The sequence below is a fragment of the Myxocyprinus asiaticus genome, chromosome 25, assembly GCF_019703515.2.
Source record: "Myxocyprinus asiaticus isolate MX2 ecotype Aquarium Trade chromosome 25, UBuf_Myxa_2, whole genome shotgun sequence".
NCBI classification, from domain to species: Eukaryota; Metazoa; Chordata; class Actinopteri; order Cypriniformes; family Catostomidae; genus Myxocyprinus; species Myxocyprinus asiaticus.
In genome coordinates this window covers 10,940,691-10,963,198 of record NC_059368.1, presented here as the reverse complement: position 1 = coordinate 10,963,198, position 22,508 = coordinate 10,940,691, and positions in this window count along the sequence as shown.

Genomic DNA, 22,508 nt, shown 5'->3' with positions numbered 1-22,508 from the left:
TCTCGCAGTTGGCAGAGATCCTCCAGTACCTCGCCGGCCTACACCAGTCCCACCAACAATTCCTGCTTGAGCTTTGCCAAGACCAAGATCACTGGTTCTTCGAGATCCTACGAGCTCAAGCAGAGGACCAGCATGCGATCCGGAGCCTCCTCAGCCAGGAGAGAGCCCCGGCTGTGACACCGGACAACCACAGCCCCCTGCCCCCACCCACGCTCTTGAAGATGGGGTGGAAGACGACCCAGAAGCCTTCCTCAATCTTTTCGCGTGAACCGCGGAGATCTGGGCTGGCCGCATGACCAGTGGGCAGCCAGGCTCCTCCCGTTGCTGTCCGGGGAAGCCCAGCTTGCTGCTCAACAACCGCTGGCGGCTAACCTCCTGGCTTATGAGGACTTGAAGTCCATCCTGCTGCGGGTTGGCTGCAGTCCAGAGCAGTACCACCAGCTCTTTTGATCCATGAAACTGGAGAGGACCGGCCGCCCTTTTGCTTTCTCCCAACAGCTCCGAGACACATGTCGGAAATGGCTGATGGTGGGGGATCGCGACGTCGTGGGAGTGATCGACCAGATGGTGCTGGAGCAGCTAATCCATCGACTGCCAAAAGGAATGGTGGAGTGGGTCCAGTGCCACCGCCCGGCGTTGCTGAAGGAAGCTGTCCAACTGGCAGAGGACCATATGGTGGCGTACCCGAGGGCGGAAGAACCCTCCTACTCTCTTTCCCCTCTCCCTGTGTGTTACCCATTCTCTTCCCCCTCACCTCTTCCCTCTCACTCTGCTCTCTCTCCAGAGCCCGTTCCTGCTCCGCAGAGGCAAGGAGCCCTGCCACCGAGGCCAGTTCCCTGCACATGGGGGTTTTCACCACACCCAGCATCTGCAATGCCCTGCCACTCTCCCCCTCAGGTGGAAGTGTCCACTGACGCAGGTGCAGGCGTGGCGCCTGGGCCAGCCTGCTGGAGTTGTAGGGATCCGGGACACTTCCGGGATCAATGCCCTGTGATGGAGCTGGGGACGGTGGTCCAGATCCCTGACATTCCGCAGGCTGCCCCTTACCATGGATGGCTCCCAGGCCTGAGTCGGGCAGTGGGGATATGTGGCAGTGGGGGCATGGTCGAGCATCCGTCCGGAGAGAGAGAAAGCAGTAAGGGTGCTTACACCTGAGCTAGATTATGTCTAACACCTGTCTCTAATTCCAGTGAGCATGGGGAGAGCGGCATAAAAATGGACACGCCACCAGCAGAGAGAGTCTGGCACAAGCGAGCCTACAGTGCTCGTGGAAGCTGATGTGTTTGTTTGTGAAGCTAATGTGTATACGTTTGTGAAGCTAATGAGTATGAGTGCCTACGTGCCTCTGACACTGTTGAGTTTGTGAAGCTGTAAAGCATTGAAGTGGCTGAAAGCCTCACCTGAGTCTGGAAAAACCTGCTTCCCTGTGTCCTCCTTCCCTTCTGTTTGTGGAGTCTTTCGCAGTGTTATATGTGAAAATATGAGAATTAAATTTTTTTTTAACTGTTATGCATGTCCTTAAAGCCTGGTTAAAAATGCATAAAATGCTTTGAGTGATTTAAGCATGTCTTAAATGCATAAAATACCGAGTTTTTAAATATGTTTAAGCATGTATTATGTGTTAAAGCATATGGGTAGGCTAATCCCTTGTTTGTATTTTCTTTTGACATCTCCTCTACTGTATTTCATTGTACTTTATTTCATTTTTGTATTACATTTTCCACTTTCCATTTTTCTACTTAATTTTTATATTTCATAGCCTTTCTTCTTTATATACGGCTCCATTGATTGCTGTTTTTTTTTCCTTCTTCTTCTTTACAAACACACATCAGAATAAAACCCCAAAAAAATATTTTTGTATCCTGTGTTGTTTCTTTACAACCACCGGCTACATATGTACTGTATGTATGTACATTCTCTGCATTGCTTTGTGTTGGCTCACTCCATCTCTAATATTAAAAACAGTGACTCATTGCCAATTTCAAAAATTTATTTTGTTGAACTGGGGGACCACTGAGATTTTTCCATTAATTTATTTAAATCACAGTGGGGGAAGAAAAGGCAATCTGCATGGTCTGTAGTCACAGCTTGAAAAGATTAATGGTTTATAGGACATCAAAAATAATCTAATAATAATCTTGCATTCTTGAGAAAGAATTTTCATATCCTTGTAGCTGAAATGAAACAATGCAATCCATGGCTTCTACAATATCCAACCAGGGGACTGTTGCTGGCACGATGCCTGGTTGTAATGTTGTTATTGTTCTCAAAAGCAGCTGCTAGCTTGTGAAGTGATCTAACAGCAGGTTGGATTTTGTTTTGTAGAGATAAAAACAGGCTGTGATGATGACTGCAGTGCATTGGTAGTAGATGCTGTCAGTCCAGTGTAGCTACTCAAATCATGCGTTATGTCACACTGGCACAGTGTGGATGGATGTTGTTTAATTTTCCGCATACTGGATATACTGTATTGGTAGTTGTTTACACTGGTTTTGTGTCTCAGACATTGCATCTGGGGTCTAATTAGTTCAGTTTTACAATTTTCATTTTTTTTTTTTTTTAGTTAAATGTTTTCAGTTAGTTTTCATTAAGGTCAATAACACTGCATTGTACCTGAAACAAGGTAACATACTATAGATGTGATATGTGCCAGAATTAAAATGTAACTAATATTTATCCAGAGACCCTCAGAAGACCAGTCAGTATAAGATTCAGATCATCTCATTAAATGTGGAGCCAGCTGTCACTGGTGATAGTCTTTGCCTCCAGCCGAATTAGGTCTTAATGAGTATGTAGATTGCTGTATGTAGAGGTGTCCATAAAAAGCCTTTGAAGTTTCCTACAGAGAGTTCACCAACAGAATTAATCAGATAAACTTCACACAACATTCTGCATAGCTGAGAACAGGGGGAAAAGGCATTGCAATGTGCTCTCACAGTTCAGGAAGTACATAGTTTCAGCAAGGAGATAAGAAGAGTCTGAGGAAATTGATTCTGTTACTATGACTAATTCTATTAGACTTAAGCCTAGTGCACACTGTACGATTTTGGCCATGATTCTGCCGTCTGAGACAAATTTCAGGAATCCTAAAGGATTTCTGTCATCGTAGGGCAAAATCGGCAATCTTACAACTTTCAGTGTGACATGTTCACCGACGGCCGATTAATAGCCTTTGCAATGATCTTTAGCCTCTGATGAAGTTCTGGCAGTGCCAAAAATTTAGCATCGCAGCCGTATAGTGTGACTGCTATTACGACGGCCGGATGAGAAAGTCCGCTCCTCTCTTGCACCCCAATTCACCTGGAAAGAAACCTGCTCCGCGTCTGCACCATAGCAACATTTGTGCAGTTATCACTCTACTCAAGCTCTTTCAATGTTTTTTCTTCTTATCATTTTCTATAAACAAAAATTAATAAATAAATAAGCAGAAAATACTTGGAGAAAAGTGTAACACTTCAGCAATATAAAAGCATTATTCCCTGAATTAAATAAATACAGAGCTTACAAAAAATGTTAAATAAAATAAATGATTTCATTTTCTTAACACGTTTTTTTCTTTACATTTATCATGCATTTCTTTACAACTTTATTTGAATTACTATTTTACTTTGAATAAATGTAATTTAAACATCTGTAAACTTCTTTAGTTAAGATTCACACCACTCCAATTATATATATTTATATAAAAAAAGTTTTAACAATTCATATTGGTAAGTATTTATGGCACGTTTTAATCCAAATCAGCAGATGCAATTGGATACAATTAAAGAAATCTATGTCATGTCTGTGCATTATCCATAGGGAATTTGCAAGCATGATATATTAGCCTCTGTGAATTTTTGAAATTTTTCATGGCTGATAGGTTACTAAGCTAAAAGAGGAGAAAGACGTACTATAACCAACCTTTTTTGTTTTCCCATATGTGAACGGATAAGTTTGTCATTTTTCGGGCCACAAGTCTTTTTATTTCCAAAATGAATATTTGCTTGAGGTTGCTAATTATTACTATAGGCACTATATCTCCCACACTCGTATTTACTCTCAACATCTGTAATTTTTTTGTATTTGTAATCAGTCTTATTATAGGCCTATTTGACAAAATCAATCTTGCTTTTTGTAGGTTAGCTCAGGGGTTCTCAACGGGGGCATTCAAAGGATGATAGGGGGCGCTGAGAGCAAATTAGTAGTGAGGGGGGAGTTAGGTTACAATTATTATGATAATTATGATAATTATTATGACAAATTTCAGTCATAATAATCAAATCTATCGTCATGTTCCTCTTTGCATTAAAACGTTTATCTAGACTTGGATTATATCAGTTGGTTCTCAATTATACGGGTTGGTACACATTTGTACCACAGTTCATCTGATTTTGAAGTCTAGCGACTGGTTTAGCAGCGTCAAATACACAGGCTTTAGAAAGTGTCCCCCTTTGATAGATGGACTCTCCCAGTCACCCCTGTCATTCAGCACGAAATGGACTATTCCCAAAACTTTACACCGGAGTTCATAAAGTGACGGAGAAGAGAGCAGCGGATGATAATGGGAAAAGGAGATCGGCTGAATATTGTAGATAATTTGTAAAGTACACTGTATTAGTCCAAATCGGAGGAGTTTTATCGATTGTGCGTGTGCGTGCATTACACTGTAGGTAATCACATAATTGTTGAATATTCTCGGCAAATGTAAAGACAAACGCTATTCCGCCTGTATCCGTGTTTACATTTAATGTTGTTTACAAGATTATATTCCTCTGCTATGACATTACTGCCATTCCATATTTATTTGTATATTTGTATATTTATTCCTTATAAGCACTAATGCACGGTTGCATCTCAGGTAGCGCACATGCGCTCAAAGTTGTTTACATCTTAGTTTGACCGCCCGTGCAGCAGCAGCCATGCTCATGTGCACAGCTCCTGCAGAGCGTTAGTGCACACATAGTTTGTATACATTGTATTGAACACCCATATCCCATTTATTAAAGTATTTCATAATAGAGATCATAATATTGTGTTATATTTTACCTTTATTGATCAGTTTACCAAATAAGCTTTATTAATATTGTGTTGTGTTTCGATATATGTTTATATCCATATTTATATTTGTATTTTATATTCCCAAAACCACACATATATGCACATTTAATAAAGACAACGATTTGGATTATAACCTGAGTAAGACATCATTGTTCTGACCGGACAAACTGTAGCCTTCAGCCAAACCCGGACTAGCAATTTAAGTGAAGACTCACAAGGTTTTTCACAGGCGGAGGCACAACCTCAGCTAATGCACCTGTATGGCTCTGTAGATGGATACAACTCAATGGACAGAGCAGCGCGAGCAGGCGTTCATCAAAAAAAGGTTGAGAACCATTGTGTTAGCCTATGCTCATGATGGAGTGGTATTGGAACAACGGAAATGCTGATGTCCTGACTTTCAGAAAAAAAAAAATGCTCCTCAGGGGTGGATAAATCTCGCCGTTTTGCTTCTATTCCCCAATGCTCCCGTAACGTGAGTCATGTTCACTGATCAGGACGATTGGGACTAGGGCTGGGCGATATGGACCAAAAATCATATCTCTATATTTTTAAGCTGAATGGCTGTACACGATATATATCTTGGTATTTTCTGACTAAATGTTCATGTTGCAAGTCAAAGCCACATGTGAGATGGTAAATGAAGCTTGCAACGCGCTTTGTTTCGGGGCAGAAGAGTTTCCGGGCTGCGAAGGCTTCGTGGCTGCAACAGCAACACGAAGTTTAATGGCGTTGTTGTAAATGGTGGAAGAGATTTGAAGTGCTTCCACTTTTGGATGCAAATTGTTAATGGCATTCCCTACAGATGACATGTAGGGCTCGACATTAAGCACTGTGATGTGCTTGTCTTTCGGACAAGTAAATTGGTCATTCACTTGTCCGGGTAAAAAAGTTTTTATATAAAAAAAGGACATGTATTGGTTACATGCTCCAGTAACATGTCAGAATTTCTGTTGTATGTTTTCTAAAATTACGACATGGCCAACCTAATAGTATTATACCTATGCAATCAACTAGATTTTCTGGGACAGAAATGTAAACTGCTCTAGGTAGGGGATTATTTTATGTTACATATATGCACGGTAGTTAAATAAAGGAAAGCATCCATCACTATCATTTACAGCTGGGGTGCTCATAGTTCTATGGAATGAGATCTACTTTTTCATCATAATATTGCAGCAAGATCTACCATACACAATATATACATTTATCACAATACCGAAAATGTCAGTACTCTTTAGTAAAATGTGATGATTTTTGATACCTAACCCTAACCAAACACTAACTAATTTGTTAATTATAAAATAATTATTCAAGAGTAGTAAACAGTCAGTAATAAAATAACAAAAGAAAAGCAATAAAAAAATAAATAAAAGAAAACACAAATTAAGAAAACTGTGCTTTTTAACAGCTTTTTTTTTTTTTTTTTTTTTTTTTTTGTAAATTACAGTATCAAGAATTCAATTAAACATTCAGAATGAATTTGACATAAAACTACTACTGGTCTTCCCTGTATGAATTATACTTTAATACTTTTATACTAGAGTTATACAAGTAAAGTTATCCAGGCAAGAGCAGTGAGTGGTTTTGTCATTTTCTTGTTATTGTTGTTTGATTAATTTTAAGGATACACTAGACAGCGCCAGGTCTATTAGGTTACATTTAAACTTACAAGTCATATTTCAATACAAATCAGCTTTCCCCCAATGTTTACGTTCACTTTAAACATAAATCTCTGTATTTACATGAACACCTCACCAATACGGGCATTTTGGCGGAATTTTGAAATGTATTTGACCGTTTAGGCGTGAGCGTTCTCAGAGCACACGCGCATGTAAAGCGCGCTGCACACACACAAGCCGCCTGTCAGTCAAAGAGCGCACAGCTGTTTTGCTGCTCATCTGACCTTTTAAATCCAAACCATCTCCAAATAATTGAACCATTGTTTTCCTTTTTACTAACCAGGTCTTCTTCGGCAGTGTGAACCGGCACTGTATCTCCCTCCATGTTGCAAGAGAACTTGTGAGAGAGTGGGGGTGGGTTTGTGCACAGACACAGAGGGAGAGTTGGGCCGGGGTTGCACAGAGAGTGTGAGAGAGGAGAGATGCAAACACAGCAAGGCTTTACGGAAGAAACGGGTTATGTAAAGCAACATCAAACTATATAGATATAAACGGTATTGTCTCATCCTATATCTCGTTTGAAAATATATCGATATATACCTTAGAAAGTCGATATACCGCCCATCCCTAATTGGGACCACAGTCGGCTACGACGTGTATCGTACAGTCTGACATAATGTCGCACAGTGTGCCATGGCAATATCAATGCGTTCATATTGTACTGTCTGACAAGCAGCAATCTTAAAGGACTGTAAAAATCCTATAGTGTATAGTGGGCTAGATGAGTTCATTTATCATGTCTTCACTCTTCAAGCTATTAGAGTCATACAAAAATATACAGTTGTGTATACATATTTCTGAGAGCATCAGTTCATTTATTTAGGGAGGGAATGTTACAAAGACTAGGGAGACTAGTCAGGATCGAGGGCAAGATGAATGCAGCAATGTACAGAGACATCCTTGATGAAAACCTGCTCCAGAGCGCTCTGGACCTCAGACTGGGGCAACGGTTCATCTTCCAACAGGACAACAACCCTAAGCACAAAGCCAAGATAACAAAGTAGTGGCTACGGGACAACTCTGTGAATGTCCTTGAGTGGCTCAGCCAGAGCCCAGACTTGAACCCAATTGAATATCTCTGGAGAGATCTGAAAATGGCTGTGCACCGACGCTCCCCATCCAACCTGATGGAGCTTGAGAGGTCCTGCAAAGAAGAATGGGTGAAACTGCCCAAAAATATGTGTGCCAAGCTTGTAGCATCATACTCAAAAAGACTTGAGGCTGTAATTGGTGCCAAATGTGCTTCAACAAAGTATTGAGCAAAGGCTGTGAATACTTACATACATGTGATTTTTTTGTTTTTTCCTTTTTATTTTTTTTTTAAATAAATTTGCAAAGATTTCAAACAAACTTCTTTCACGTTGTCATTATGGGGTATTGTTTGTAGAATTTTGAGGAAAATAATGAATTTAATCCATTTTGGAATAAGGCTGTAACGTGGAAAAAATGAAGCACTGTGAATACTTTCCGGATGCACTGTATGTGCAGGAGTCTCCGCAAACAATTGTATTGAAAACAGAAGAAATCAGCGAAAATATGTGTGTAGAAAGCAGAATATACAAATTCTGCAAACCATGTGATTAATTCTTCTGCATAACTACCAAAAATATCAACACAGTATATTTTTAAACAGCTTCATTTTTGCTATATAGTGGCCGAAAAAAAAAAAAAAAAAACCTTTGCATTTTGACTCCTGGAAACCGCATTGCAGTCGACAATCAGATTGGACCTTGTGATTTTTCACAAGAGCATTCCAGTTTTGTGCAGATGGTCAAAAAGTCTGGGCCGCTCCATGAAAGTGTCATCTGAGACCGAAATATGGGGATTGGTATCGTAAGGAATTTAAGGAATGTTTTTTTTTTTTTTTATATATATATATATATATATATATATATATACATAAAATATCCAACCTCTGATTACAACAATACTCAACGTGTGGGCCTATTTTTACCTACATATTGTTTCATGAGCAACCAGTTCAACATTCTATAATGCAGTAAGGGATCAGAGTACACTGGTCGTACTGTTTCAGGTTTCAGCAGTGGGACAGCACTTCTGCTGAATAGTGCTGCAGGTAATGCTGTCATCAGCGGAAGAATGCACGTGCATGAACCATTAATGGAACTGAAAATAATGAAAATCACATGGTTCCGTTGTTTTTTGTTTTTGTAATAATAATGGAACCGGTTCCAAAAAATAATATTTAACCACTGCATTATCCACTAGGCCACCATGGCTCCAACAACAAATTCACTCCTACATAAAAGTGTAGGGAAAGCTGACTTCTTAAATGTGTCCAGAACTGCTAAGCAATTTTTAGCTGTTGTGTCCAGTGGCAGTTAGTGTGTACGCAGCTGTATTTTTTGCAAATCTGCTGTGTTAATTCAAGCCACCGGCTCCTTTATCTGGCCAGTTTACACCTCATTTGATACAGCACAACATGTGCTCTGACACAAAGTCAGTGGGAAGTCACCCAACCAAACAATGAAGTGTTATTGAGGGTGAAATGGGATTTTTAATTAGCTGGAGTCAAAAGTGTCATGTGCAACTTTAACATTGGTTGTGCACTTTAACAATGACACCACGTCCTCTGTCAAGCACTGTTGATATGACTGCTCAGCACAAACATATGTCCTTCAGCAATTTAAAGCTCTTCAAATCAACTAGGTGCTCCAAATCACCTCCCCATAAATAAACATAAATTATGAAATTTTACTAATTTGTCATTTTAATGACAAATGATAATCCAAAGTGACAAACGGCACACTTACAACAAGCACAGTCCCACTGGAGTGACATGAGGTTTAGTGTTTGGCTCAAGGGCACAATGGTGACAATGGCAAAAGCTCATTGATCAACCCTTGATGGGTTCAAACCTACATCCTTTCAGTAGTCAGACAAGAGCTTTCAACCACTATGCTGCACTATTCCTATATTTTAAGAGTATCCTGAAATCATTAATATGTTCGACTGGCTGATACCTTTAGTGGCTCTGTGTTACAGTGATAGTATCAGATGGTATTGGTACTTTATACTGTACAATGATACATTTTATCATGTAAATATGGTATTTACATGGAAATACTTGCTTGGAGTACCAAGAATATCATGGTACTACCATTGTACATGTCAGAAAAAACAGTGGTAGTACCATAGCACTGTTTGTTTTTGTGTAAGTGAACTGAAAAATCTAAAGTAGTACATTCCCAGGTATTGAAATTCCAAAGAATTCCATCATTGGTCTTGTTTTATACTGTTGGCTAGTGTGGTTGCATTTTAGAGAAAAATATGAAATGTCAATGTTTAACAATGGATGCATAAATATACTGTATAACACATCCATCTATTTGTGAGAACTGATAAGGACTGAATTAGAAAGTCAGAGTGCTGGACTGCGGATGACTGACCACCAGACACATGTTAGTGCTTGTGCTTGAACTGGTGTGTTTATGTGTGTGTCATTGTGTGAGAGAGATAGAGAGATATATAATGCACAAGATGAATAAGATCTATAAACTACACAGTCAAATGCTTGTCCTGTTGACCCACATGGATAATCTTGGTGCTCTTTGATTTTATACTCTTTACTTGTGAAATCAAGCTGAACAGTCCTGAAGCAGTCTGGCCACCCCATAATAACCAAGGCTGCTGGCGTCTGAGAACAGAGTCACTGTGAGGTCATGTGAGACAGATTTGGTGCAATGACCCATATCACTTCATCTTAATTAGTAGCAATTAAATAAAGCAACATTCTTAAGTGTTTTGTGTTACGTACAACAACTGCTAGCAATGCTATTTCATCTTTAAAATTAAGACCATGTCTTAAAGCTGAAGAATGGCACTCACTGAATTTGCCTGCTTTTACTACTACTACTACTACTACTACTACTAATAATAGTAATTATCCTACTACTTATAATAGTTATATTAATATCTTAACAGAGATGCATCATAATTAATTTAGCCATTGTCTTTTCAATTCTGTTTCAGTTCAGTTGGACAATTCAGTATCGTCCAGCATCATCTTCTGTTACAGTCTTCCCCAACCCAGTCAATACATAATTTCCAATACACCCATGATAAATGCATGTCTCAAAAATCCTGCTGCTCATCCATATAACTTCTGAAAGAAAAAAACCTTACCATCTATTCAGAATCACCGCAATCCTCATAAAGAAATCTTGGAGTCAATAGGGATAATAGTTCTATCAGGAAGACTCGCAGATTTGAGTAAAGTTTTAGATTACATTTATTTGATAAATATAAAACAGGAATGTAATGTCTCTCTTTGGCATAAGCCCCATCTGGCGGTCTGAAGTTGTTGTACTCGGAACCTAGGAGGCAGGGGTGAGGAGCCTACCCCCGTGCAGGACGGGACTCAACTGGTGGCGGTGGAGTGGTGGAGATTGCCTTGTTAGCACACTGAAACAGCAATATGATAGATTGTGAGCAGACTTATAAGGCAGTGGCTTACATGTGATTGGCTAGGAGTTACCTAGCTAATGGTGCGATGATGTACAGCTGCTAGTCTTCCCGCTAGAACTACGCTGCGCTTACATCTCTTGCCTTGCTTAGATTGATCAGTTTAATTATTAATGCAGCTGTAACTAATGACATGAAAAAAGATGTGGTGTCAAAAGAGCTTCATTGATCCGCTGAGCGTCTTGACTGCTTACTGCAGCAGAACCATTATTGCGCGAGCCTGGTGCATTGTACTTTTTTTTACATTTTGACTGTGCTTTAATACAATGGTAAGAAGTTATACACTTCATATGACTTTATAATGTGATTTGAGAATGGTGCAAGGCACTGATAGAAAGTCAGCAAATATATTTCTCCTTTTTGGACCAGAATGATTATGCTCCTAATACACAGCAAATTATTGGCTTTGGTTGCCTTATTATGCCTTTTGAATCTCAGGCATTCTCCTGAGCTTATAAAAGATCAGTTAATAGCAATAAACATTCTTCAACTGTACTAGATAAATCTATGCACAAATTCTAAACCATTATCTCTTCCTTTTCCTGCCACTCTGTTCCTCTGACAGTCTGGTACACAGCCAGTGTGATCAAAGTGAGATATTAAGTTCTGTATCTATTACATTCTATACTAGCACGACTGCAGCTCTAAATTCATATTTGCAAGCTTATCGTGGTAAAAAGCAGTTTCTGCAGGCAATAATAGTGAGAACAATTGAAATATTCCTGCTCTCAATATTGAATTATCTAGGAAAAAAGAAAGATCTGCGCCCATCTGTGCTGAGCACAGCTTTATTATTTTTAGCTTCTATGTGTAACATATGTTCGACAAAATGATAGATTAGGGACTATTTATAAAGCAATATTAACTGTTATATATAGCTAGCAGCTACAACTTTGCACAGTGAAGTGTCTGAAATTTTCTTTACTAAACATGTTAAAACATTGTGATGCCCATTTATGTCAAATACTTAAACCTTAAATACATTCTCAATATGAAGAATAATAGCTGTTACCTATAAAACTGTCATGTGTATTTTGTTGATTCATGTCTTTTATTTTGAAAAGTTTACATTTACATTTATTCATTTGGCAGACGCTTTTATCCAAAGTGACTTACAAAAGAGGAAAACATAAGCAAATCATCTTAAAGAGACAGTGGTATGAAAAGTGCCATATTACAAAGTTCCACTAGCATCAGAATAGTATTCAAAACAGAATAACGTGCAACAGGTTTTTTAATGACTGGTTAAGTGCTCATGGAAAAGATGTGTTTTTAGTCGTTTTTTGAAGATAGAGAGTGAGTCAGCTTCACGGATGGAGTTGGGAAGGTCGTTCCACCAACGTGGTATGATGAAGCTGAAAGTCCGGGAAAGTGTTTTGGTGCCTCTTTGTGTTGGTACAACAAGGCAACGTTCCTTAGCCGACCGCAGGCTTCTAGTGGGTGCATAGCTCTGCAGAAATGATTTTAGGTATGCTGGAGCAGACCCAGTGACTGTTCTGTATGCCAGCATCAGAGCCTTGAATTTGATACGTGCATCAATCGGCAGCCAATAGACAGAGACAAGGAGTGGTGTAACATGCGCTCTCTTTGGTTCATTAAAGGCCAGATGTGCTGCTGCATTCTGGATCATTTGCAGGGGTCTAATTGCACATGCAGGGAGGCCTGCAATGAGAGCGTTATAGTAGTCCAGTCTAGTTATGACAAGTGACTGGACAAGCAGTTGTGTGGCACATTCAGAGAGGAAGGGTCTTATCTTCCTGATATTGTAGAGTGTAAATCTACATGATCTTGCAGTTTTTGAGATGTGGTCTGTGAAATTTAGTCTGTTGTCGATGGTTACCCCTAGATTTCTGACAGTTTTGGAAGGCGTTACTGTAGTTGCACCCAGCTGCACGGTGATGTGTTCAACAGCAGGGTTGGCTGGAAAGACAAGGAGTTCAGTCTTGGCTGGGTTGAGCTGCAGGTGGTGCTCCTTCATCTAGGCCGAGATGTCTGCCAGGCAGGCAGAAATTTGAGCAGTCACTGTGGTGTTGTTGGGCTGGAAAGACAAGTAGAGTTGCATGTCATCAGCGTAGCAGTGGTAAGAGAAACCATGTGCCTGAATGATGGGTCCCAGTGATGTTGTCTATATAGAGAAGAGCAGTGGCCCAAGCACTGATCCCTGAGGTACCCCAGTAAGTAGCTGATGAGGCTTGGATACCTCACCTCTCCAGGCTACCTTGAAGGACCTACCTGAGAGATAGGAGTTAAACCAGTCAAGCACAGTTCCTGTGATGCCCAGCGAGGAGAGGGTAGAGAGTAAGATCTGATGGTTGACTGTGTCAAAGGCTGCAGAAAGGTCCAGCAGAATCAGGACGGATGATCTGGATTCAGCTTTCGCCCATCTCAGCAACTCGGTGACAGACAGCAGGGCAGTCTCGGTGGAGTGTCCACTTTTTAAACCTGACTGATTGTCATCCAGCAGCTTGTTCTGTGAGAGATTGGCAGAGATTTGATTGAAAACTGCCCTTTCAAGTGTTTTTGCCATGAATGGGATGAGAGAGACTGGTCTGTAGTGTTCTATTTGTGTGGGGTTAAGTGCGGGTTTCTTCAGCAGTGGGGTTACTCGAGCCTGCTTGAATGTAGTGGGAAAAGTGCCTGTAAGTAGGTAGGATAGACGGAGAAATGGCCTGGAGAAGGTGAGAAGGAATGGGGTCAAGGGAACAGGTGGTGGGGTGGTTGGAGAGGAGGAGTTTAGAGACCTCAGTGTCAGTCAGAGGAGAGAACATAGAGACAGAAGAGTTGCATACAGGAGACTGGTGTTTGACAGGGTGTGGTGCTGAGAATGTATTGCTGATGGATGTAACCTTATTAGTAAAAAATGTGGCGAAGACATCTGCTGTCAGTGATGTGTCAGGTGGTGGAGGGGGAGGGCAGAGAAGTGTGTTGAATGTTCTAAACAAGCTGCGAGTGTCTGTGGTGCTGTTGATCTTGTTCTGGTAATAGGAGGTTTTTGCAGTTTTAACATTGTCTGAAAAAGTTGCAAGCAGAGACTGATATGTACCTAGGTCTGCTGGATCTTTAGATTTCCGCCATCTCCTCTCAGCTGCCCTGAGGTCAGTCCGATGTTCACAAAGGATATCAGACAGCCAGGGGCTAGGTGGTGTAGCATGTGCTGGCCTAGAGGAGATAGGACAGATGTTGTCTAGACAGGTTGTTAAAGTAGAGCTTAGTGTGTCTGTGGCAGTGTTTACATTAAGCGTGGTAAATACATTTAGTGTGGGAAGAGAGGTAGAGAAACAGTGGAGAGGTGTGAGGGTGAAAGAACGGAGGTTACGGCAAAAGGAAACCAAAGGTGGAGACTGTTTTACTGTAGATGGGAGAGTCATGTTGAATTGAACAAAGTAGTGATCAGAGACATGTAAATGAGTAACAAGTATATTTGAGTTGGTACAGTTACGTGTAAAAATGAGGTCCAGCTGGTTGCCTGATCTGTGAGTTGCTGTGGTGTGTAGTCTTTCCAAGTCAAATGAGGCCAGGAGAGTATTCAGTTCAGTGGCCTGGGGCTTGTCTTGGTGTATGCTGAAATCACCAAGAACAACAAGTGGCCTACCATCCTCCGGCAAGGAGGACAGCAGGACATCCAACTCCTCAAGAAAGTTTGTCAGCTCACCTGGAGGGCGATAGATTACAACAACATGTATTTTTGTGGGTCCATTGTAGTAATAGCATGGAATTCAAAACTAGTATTGTTACATAGTGAAGAGTGTGGTGAAAAAGTCCAGTTGTTATGAATGAGCAAACCTGTTCCTACCGGTGTGTAGAGGGGTGTAAGAGAAGGAGAAGTTGTTGGAGAGAACAGCAGGTGTTGCTGTATCCTCTGGACATATCCATGTTTCTGTCAGTGCCAGGATGCTGAGGGTGGACTGCGTGGCAAAGGCTGGAATGAAGTCAGCTTTGTTCACAGATGACTGGCAGTTCCAGAGTCCCATTGAGAAAGAGAGCGGAGCAGGTGCTGAAGTGCAAAGTGGCCGTAGGTTGTGTGGGTTGCATTTGGTCTTGCATTGATATCGTGTAAACGGTCTGTAACAGATAACAGGGATGTGCTTGCAGGCATGCATTATTCGTGAAGTAGGCATGTTAGTAGATAGATGGAAAATAAGAAAAGAAATACAATAAGATACTTAAGTGATATGGTGAGTGGCACCTTGTCGGTGTCCTTGCTCGGTGGAATCACACATGTAGACTTGCTGGTCTTTACCCAAGTAGGTCTTCACACGAGGAGGGCTTTACACGAGAGCTACCACTTCTGCTGCCGCTTCCGCGTCAGCATTCAAGTCAAATATATACACAATGATAATGAGCCGTTCAATGAAAAAAGCAGGACACGCCTTAATGCTACTTAGCACAACAAAGCTAGTCACGTGGTCAACCGAAACTAAGGGTCGAGGTGACAAGCACAGGAGCAAACATGACTTTTGTACACTGCAAATAATTTATGCTGCACTTTAGCAATAAATAATACTCTAAAACATGTGAAGCACTGTTTATAGACACTAAAAACCACAATAGTTTTACACACACTGGACAACCAATGCTAAATCTAGCAGTGAATACCGTGGGACAAGTCAAAACAATATAGCGCACGCGCGCACGCACGCACGCACGCACACACACACACACACACACACACACACACACGTTTAAGTTTAGTTCCTGGTCCCTGGTCATGTGATTTCATGTTTTCCCTCCATGTTCATGTGTCATGTTTTCATTGGTTTATTGTTTAATTATCTTGTTAGAGTTCTGTTTTTCATTGATTAACTTGTTTGTCTTGTTCTCCCATGTCTTGTATTTAAGCCCTCATGTTTGCCATTGTCTATTGTCAAGTATTGAATGTGAATGTTGAATGTAACTTTGTAGTCAAGTCAAGCCATAGTCAAGTCCATGTCCATGTTCATGTTTTATGTTTTCTTTCATGTTTATAGTTAGGTTTTTTTTTGGATTAACACTTTGTAAATAAATTGCACTTGGGTTCTCTTCATCTTCACGTCATCGTCTTCATCATTGCCCTTGCCAGCTCAACGTTACAAAAACCAAATCAACTACAAAAGATCATAACACAATAAAAGCTCTACAAAACATTTTATTTTTGCATTTTTAATAATTGGCCACTACCATGTTATATTACATACTATCAGAGACTGTTTAGCCAAAGATGGACCAGCCAAAGTAGCCAAAGTACTAAAATGAATGAGAGAAATTGAAACACCCAACATTGGTCTACCAAAGGAAGTCCCACCCTGCAGGTAAAACAGCCAATCACCTTTTAAATACTGTAGCTGAAAGCATGATTAAAGTAGCTGGAATAAATTAAAATGTAAGGGGCAGGGGATGTGTAGAGCTTTGTAACTGGTGAATAATTTAAATTATTATTATTTTATGAGAAATGGATTTGCACATTCTGTGTTGGCTTGGTTATAGGTCACTATGGTGTCTGCAGAGGCAATAAATACATATTTAACCCATAATAGCCTAATAGTATATAATGAAATACTGTATATTGCATGCCAGATCATTCAGTACAAAAACATTTTTACAACCACATGAAATGCCTGGGGTGTTTTTCTTTTTGTTTGTTTGTTTTTTTTTTTTTTTTCACTTTCGATGGCATTTTTGCCTTGAGCACTAGTTAATTTCTGTACACTGAAAGATGCATTGTACAGTGTATTTAAGGTTTCTTTCCAGTAGCCCTCTTATCCTTTTTATCTTCACCTTCTACATCCCCAATTACAATGCCAGCCATCATGGCTGCAGCACCAAATTCCCAGTCCGGTCAAAGCAATGACACAGCCCTAAATGCAGTTGTCTGTGGAGAAATGCCAGTGAGTGTCTGACGGAGTGAATCACAGCGCATGAGTGCACCTGACCGACAGCATGTCACCCTCGATCTCTTTACCAAGAAAACTTCTTGAGTTCTCTTAAACAAAAGCTAATTTGCATAATGTGCAACCACTTTAATATTTGGGGGAAAAAAAGCTGTGTTGATATTAAGAGGTAATATTTTAATGCAAAATCTGTGTGTGTATTCCTCCGTGAGTTTGGTTATATTACTGTTGCTCTGTTATTTGCAGGTGTTTAATCTTTCTTAAAGGGAATGTTCACCCAGAAATGAAAATTCTGACATCATTACGGACCCTCATGTTGTTGCAAACCTGAATGTCTTCCACTGAACATAAGAGGTGTTAGGCAGAAAATGATAGCCTCAGTCACCATACGCTCCTACTGAATGGAAAAAAAGATCAGATGAAAGTGAATGGTGACTGATACTAACAGTGTGCCCTTTTGTGTTCCACAAAAGGAAGATGCCATAACAGGTTTGGAACGATATGAAGGTGAGTAAATTATCACAGAATTTTCATTTTGGGTGAACTATCCCTTTAACTGCAACAAATTCTTGTTCTTTGTTTGATAAATTGATGTGCTATTAAAGTATCATTCATTAATTTCACTGTTCTTGAAAGCAGTGCTATTGCAGACATTAGTACCACATCAGACTTTAAATGACCATGAAGGGTAACTGTAAGGTTTATAGCTTTACCGTTGAAATGGATTTCAAAATGAGTCCCCTCCTCATTTCCATGCATAAGATATGAATTTACAGTAATGCTTTCTACAGAAACACTCAAACAAGTATCTGACATTTCTGAGGTTATTAGGCTATGATGGCAAAATGAAATTGCACTAAAAGACATAGAAATGACAAAGGGAACCTCGTGTAAAACTGAAATCTCATCAACAACCCAAGAAAAACATTAAGAGAACAATGTGGCAATCTAAATGACAGAGAAAAGAGAATGTAGCATAATAAAATCAGAGTTATTTCATTGGTCTTTTGCTGAAAATCGAAGCAAATCACAGCCACACACCGTAGCATCAGCAGACTTTCACAGGAAGTGAGTCTGGAGATTGTGGGAACGCTGAATTACCTTAATGAGCACAATAATGTTCAGCTATTAGAACAGAGCAGTAATATTTGATACACGTTTACAGTGTGGTTTAATTCTGCTGTGCAGTGGATGGCTGTGCCCTTTGATTGACCCACTGATCTGCCTGCAGTTCTGACCCAGCTGCAGTGAAGTCCATTAATTTCCTCACTATTTGTGATCAGAATGGGTGATTTTTCACATCTCACTCAGTCTCCATTTTCTCCCTCACCACTCCCACCCATACGCATCCACATACAGTATATACATGCATATCACACCTTTTTATCTTATTTAATCAGTTGTTCACACTATTCAAAGTGCACTCATTTTATGTTTCCATCTAAGGTTTACAGTGTGATGCAGAAAGTGACAGTAACTTTCCCAGGGGAAATTTGTATTGCTAATTGTTGCTCAGGAAACATAATGGAGATGTCAGTATTTTTCTCCAACAATTCCTTTTGAATGATAAAAAATAGACATAATTCAGACTATTGTTTATATACAATACAATTCATGTGGACAGCATAGCTCTAATAATTCTTGGAAGAATTTGATAAGAAATGTTTGTGTTCATGGTTGTTTCTTTAACTTCAGGTCATTTCATGTACCAGGGGTTGATTTTCATTCAAACTAACAGACTGCAACGTTTTCTTGCTTTTTGTTCTATGACAGTCTTATTAAAACTGCATTGAAAACTTTGTAAATTTACAATTGATTCCAAAAATGTATATTAATAATCAAAAAATAAAATGTATTACATGTGTCATTTCCACCACACCAAATATATATATTTTTTCAAAAGTTAGTGTACTTTTTTAAAGTGTCAACAAAAGTGTCAGTGAAGAACATGCTGATGTTTAAAGAAAACAAAGAAAAATCAATAATTTCCACTCAAGATTTTGCCAAATTATGCAAAAAGTGTAAAAAATATTATTTAATAGTATGTATTTAGAATACATACAACATTAGCAATGAAATTAGACTTATAATGGCAATACAGTTTTCATAACTTTCCGAGAAAAAAAATGACATAAAACTCTTGTACTGCAGTGTAATGCACATACACTGTTGGACATTGTTTGCAAATTTGAAAAACTAGAGAGAGTGTGAAAAATCTTGTGGCTCGACTATATTTTTTAAAAGTTCACCATGCTAAAAGTGCCCAAAATTGAAGAAACACCCTCATATTCTCTAGCTGAGTTCATACAATCTGACTTTTTAATGCAGACTTTGGTATCTTGGGAATTTTAGGGAATTTTGTAACATTAGATTTCTAATGCAACTTTACAGGAGACACATATGAGACTACTCGGGTCTCTGAGAAGTAGGAGAATGAAATAAAATTCATTAAATGCTCTCAGTTAAATCTAATTTTGTCTAAATTATTGAGATATTCAAAAGATCTACTTTTTGTGACTTTTCTATCCTATGTGTTGTGTTTAATGTCTTTAAGACAAGATTTTCCATCGCCAGCAGCAAAAAGCCCAATGTCTGAGTTCATCAGACATAATTTTAACAGGATTGAAAAAATACGCCTTGGCATTTATGCTATTAAACACTTTGTTGTATGCCTTAATATGTGTGTATAATTGGATCCTCGTGGAGCTACTCAAACTGTTAAATGCTCAGTATGAGCTGCCAGCCCACACCTCAGCTCAAGAGGAGCTCTCTTTTTCCTATCAACATTTGGATGGCGCATTAAAATATGATGTCTGTTTAATTTAATGTTGAACAGTTAAATTATGCTCTGTTAAAGAAATGAGATGTGTGACCAAAATCACACAGAGCAAAAAATTCAGGATGACTGATTCTTGATTTACACTTTTTATGCTTTGGTAACCTATATGCATTGATATCACTACATAGATAATGCAGAAGTAAATTAGCACAGGTATCCATTCAGCCTTTACAAAATCTGTGGCTCTTAAGCTCCACCAATAAGACACACACACACACACACACACACACAGTGCTGCTCAGAGATGCTATGCCAGGTAAACCTGTCAGGATATATGACACATTATAACTCAAAGCACTGTGAGATGCCCCAGAGATTTAGTCCTTAAATGTGATAAGACAGATAGCGCTTTGTACTCCCCAGGTAAGCCACCTCTTGCTGCCGCTTTGAGAGACTGTCTACTTTAATTGTTCCCTCAAAATTTACTTAAATACTGTACCTCCTGTGATTACAGCCACGATAGACTGATTACATTCCAACAGCTTTCCATTCTGTAAATTTTATGGCTGCATTAATAATAATGAAAATCATTCTTATGGGAAAATTTTAGATAGTGACCACTAGTATGCGGATGTTATTAGTGTTTGTTAATTGTGTAGCTTTGATACACTGCATGTACCTGTTAAATTAACACTAAAGCAGGCCTATGTAATTTCTGTGGCTTTAAGTCTATGGGCAGTCTGGTCTTATAAACATTACGTGACCGTGGCAACAATTTTGCTAAACAAAACTGCATGCCTTATTACACGTTTGGCTGCAGTTTCCCACTGAAATGTCCAGCGGGGGGCGCCAAAAGTGAGTGAAAGATTTTCTCATTAAGACAAGATTTTAAAGGTGAATATTAGATGGAGGTTTTAATGAGTAAAATGTACATCCCTTACCTAAAACTATAAACCTAACCAAATGTGATCTTAAATCAAATGAAAGCTAGACACAAAACAGACATCCTTACCCTTAACCATTGCCTAACCTTAACCAAAAGTGTCAAAAAACAAAATGAGACATGAAAAGCATATTTTCTAAAGCAACCATGTCATTTCCTGTTTCTTCTATGACACTCTCATCTCACATGTCAGCTTGCGTGCTTGACTGGTGTTGAACTGTGGTCTTCCGAGTTCTAAGTCCAACACTGTGAAGTAAGCTACCTTGGAAGCTAGTCACATTGGAGTAGGTGTGTAAATGTTGGTGAGTCTGTAATACAAGCGTGCTAATGTGTAGTTTTTCAAATGATGGGCTATAGTAAAAGTGTTTCAATTTCATAACATAACAGTGAGTAATAGTGCGAAAAGTGTTTATAAAGTCATAATCAGCCATTGTAGTCGTGATTTTTGTGAAAGTGAATAAAACGCACAGTTGTTGTAGCATCACTAGTGTTAATTTCACCAGGAAACTGCGACAAAATGTAGAATTAAATGTCTGAGACTGATTGCCCGATCCAGGAAAACTGTAGGTCCGGTCAGTTAACACTTAACTCAGAACAGTCTGAAGGTTTGTGTCAAGTTTGGATATAACTTAAAAGCTGTAAGAGATTGTCCATTAGGTGAACTTCTGTTGAGTCGCCTTGAAAAAGTATTTGCATCATCCTGATTTCTTCTGTTTTATTGCATATCTCATGATAAATTGTTTAAAAAATTAAAACAAAATCTGAGTAAACAAAAAATATATATTTTTTTAAATGATAATGTTATTTTTTGAAGCAAAAAGTTATTCAATACCAACTGGGCCTGTGTGAAAAATATTTGCCCCCTTAGTTACAAAATCCCCAAATCTATGAAACAGCATTCATAATGTGGTTCAGCTGGAATAGACACACCCAGGCCTGATTACTGCCAGCCTTGTTCAATCAAATCAACGCCTGGTCTAAAAGGTCTCACGCAGTAGCACACTATGCCAAGGTCGAAAGAAATTCCAGAAATTATGAGGAAAAAGGTGATTGAAATACATCAGTCAGGGAAGGGTTTCAAAGCTATTTCAAAGGCTCTGGGACTCCAAAGAACCACAGTGAGAGCCATTATCTCCAAAAGGAGAAAACTTGGCACAGTAGTGAACCTTCCCAGAAGTGGCCGACCTTCCAAATTTCCTCCAAGAGCACAGCGACAACTCATCCAAGAAGTCACAAAAAAGCCAAGGACAACATCCAAGGAACTGCAGGCCTCTCTCGTATCAATAAAGGTCACTGTTCATGACTCCACTATCAGAAAGACACTGGCGAAAAATGCCATCAATGGAAGAGTGGCGAGGCAAAAACCACTGCTAACCCAGAAGAACATTAAGGCTTATCTGAATTTTACAAAAACACACCTTGATGATCCTCAAAGCATTTGGGAGAATGTTCTGTGGACTGATGAGTTGAAAGTGGAACTGTTTGGAAAACAGGGGTCCTATTACATCTGGCATAAATCAAACACAAAATTCTACAAAAAGAGCATCATACCTATGGTCAAGCATGTTGGTGGTAGTGTGATGGTGTGGGGATGCTTTGCTGCTTCAGGGCCAGGGCGACTTGCAATAATTGAGGGAAACATGAATTCTGCTCTCTACCAGAAAATCCTAAAGGAGAACGTTCGGTCATCAGTCCATGAGTTGAAGCTCAAG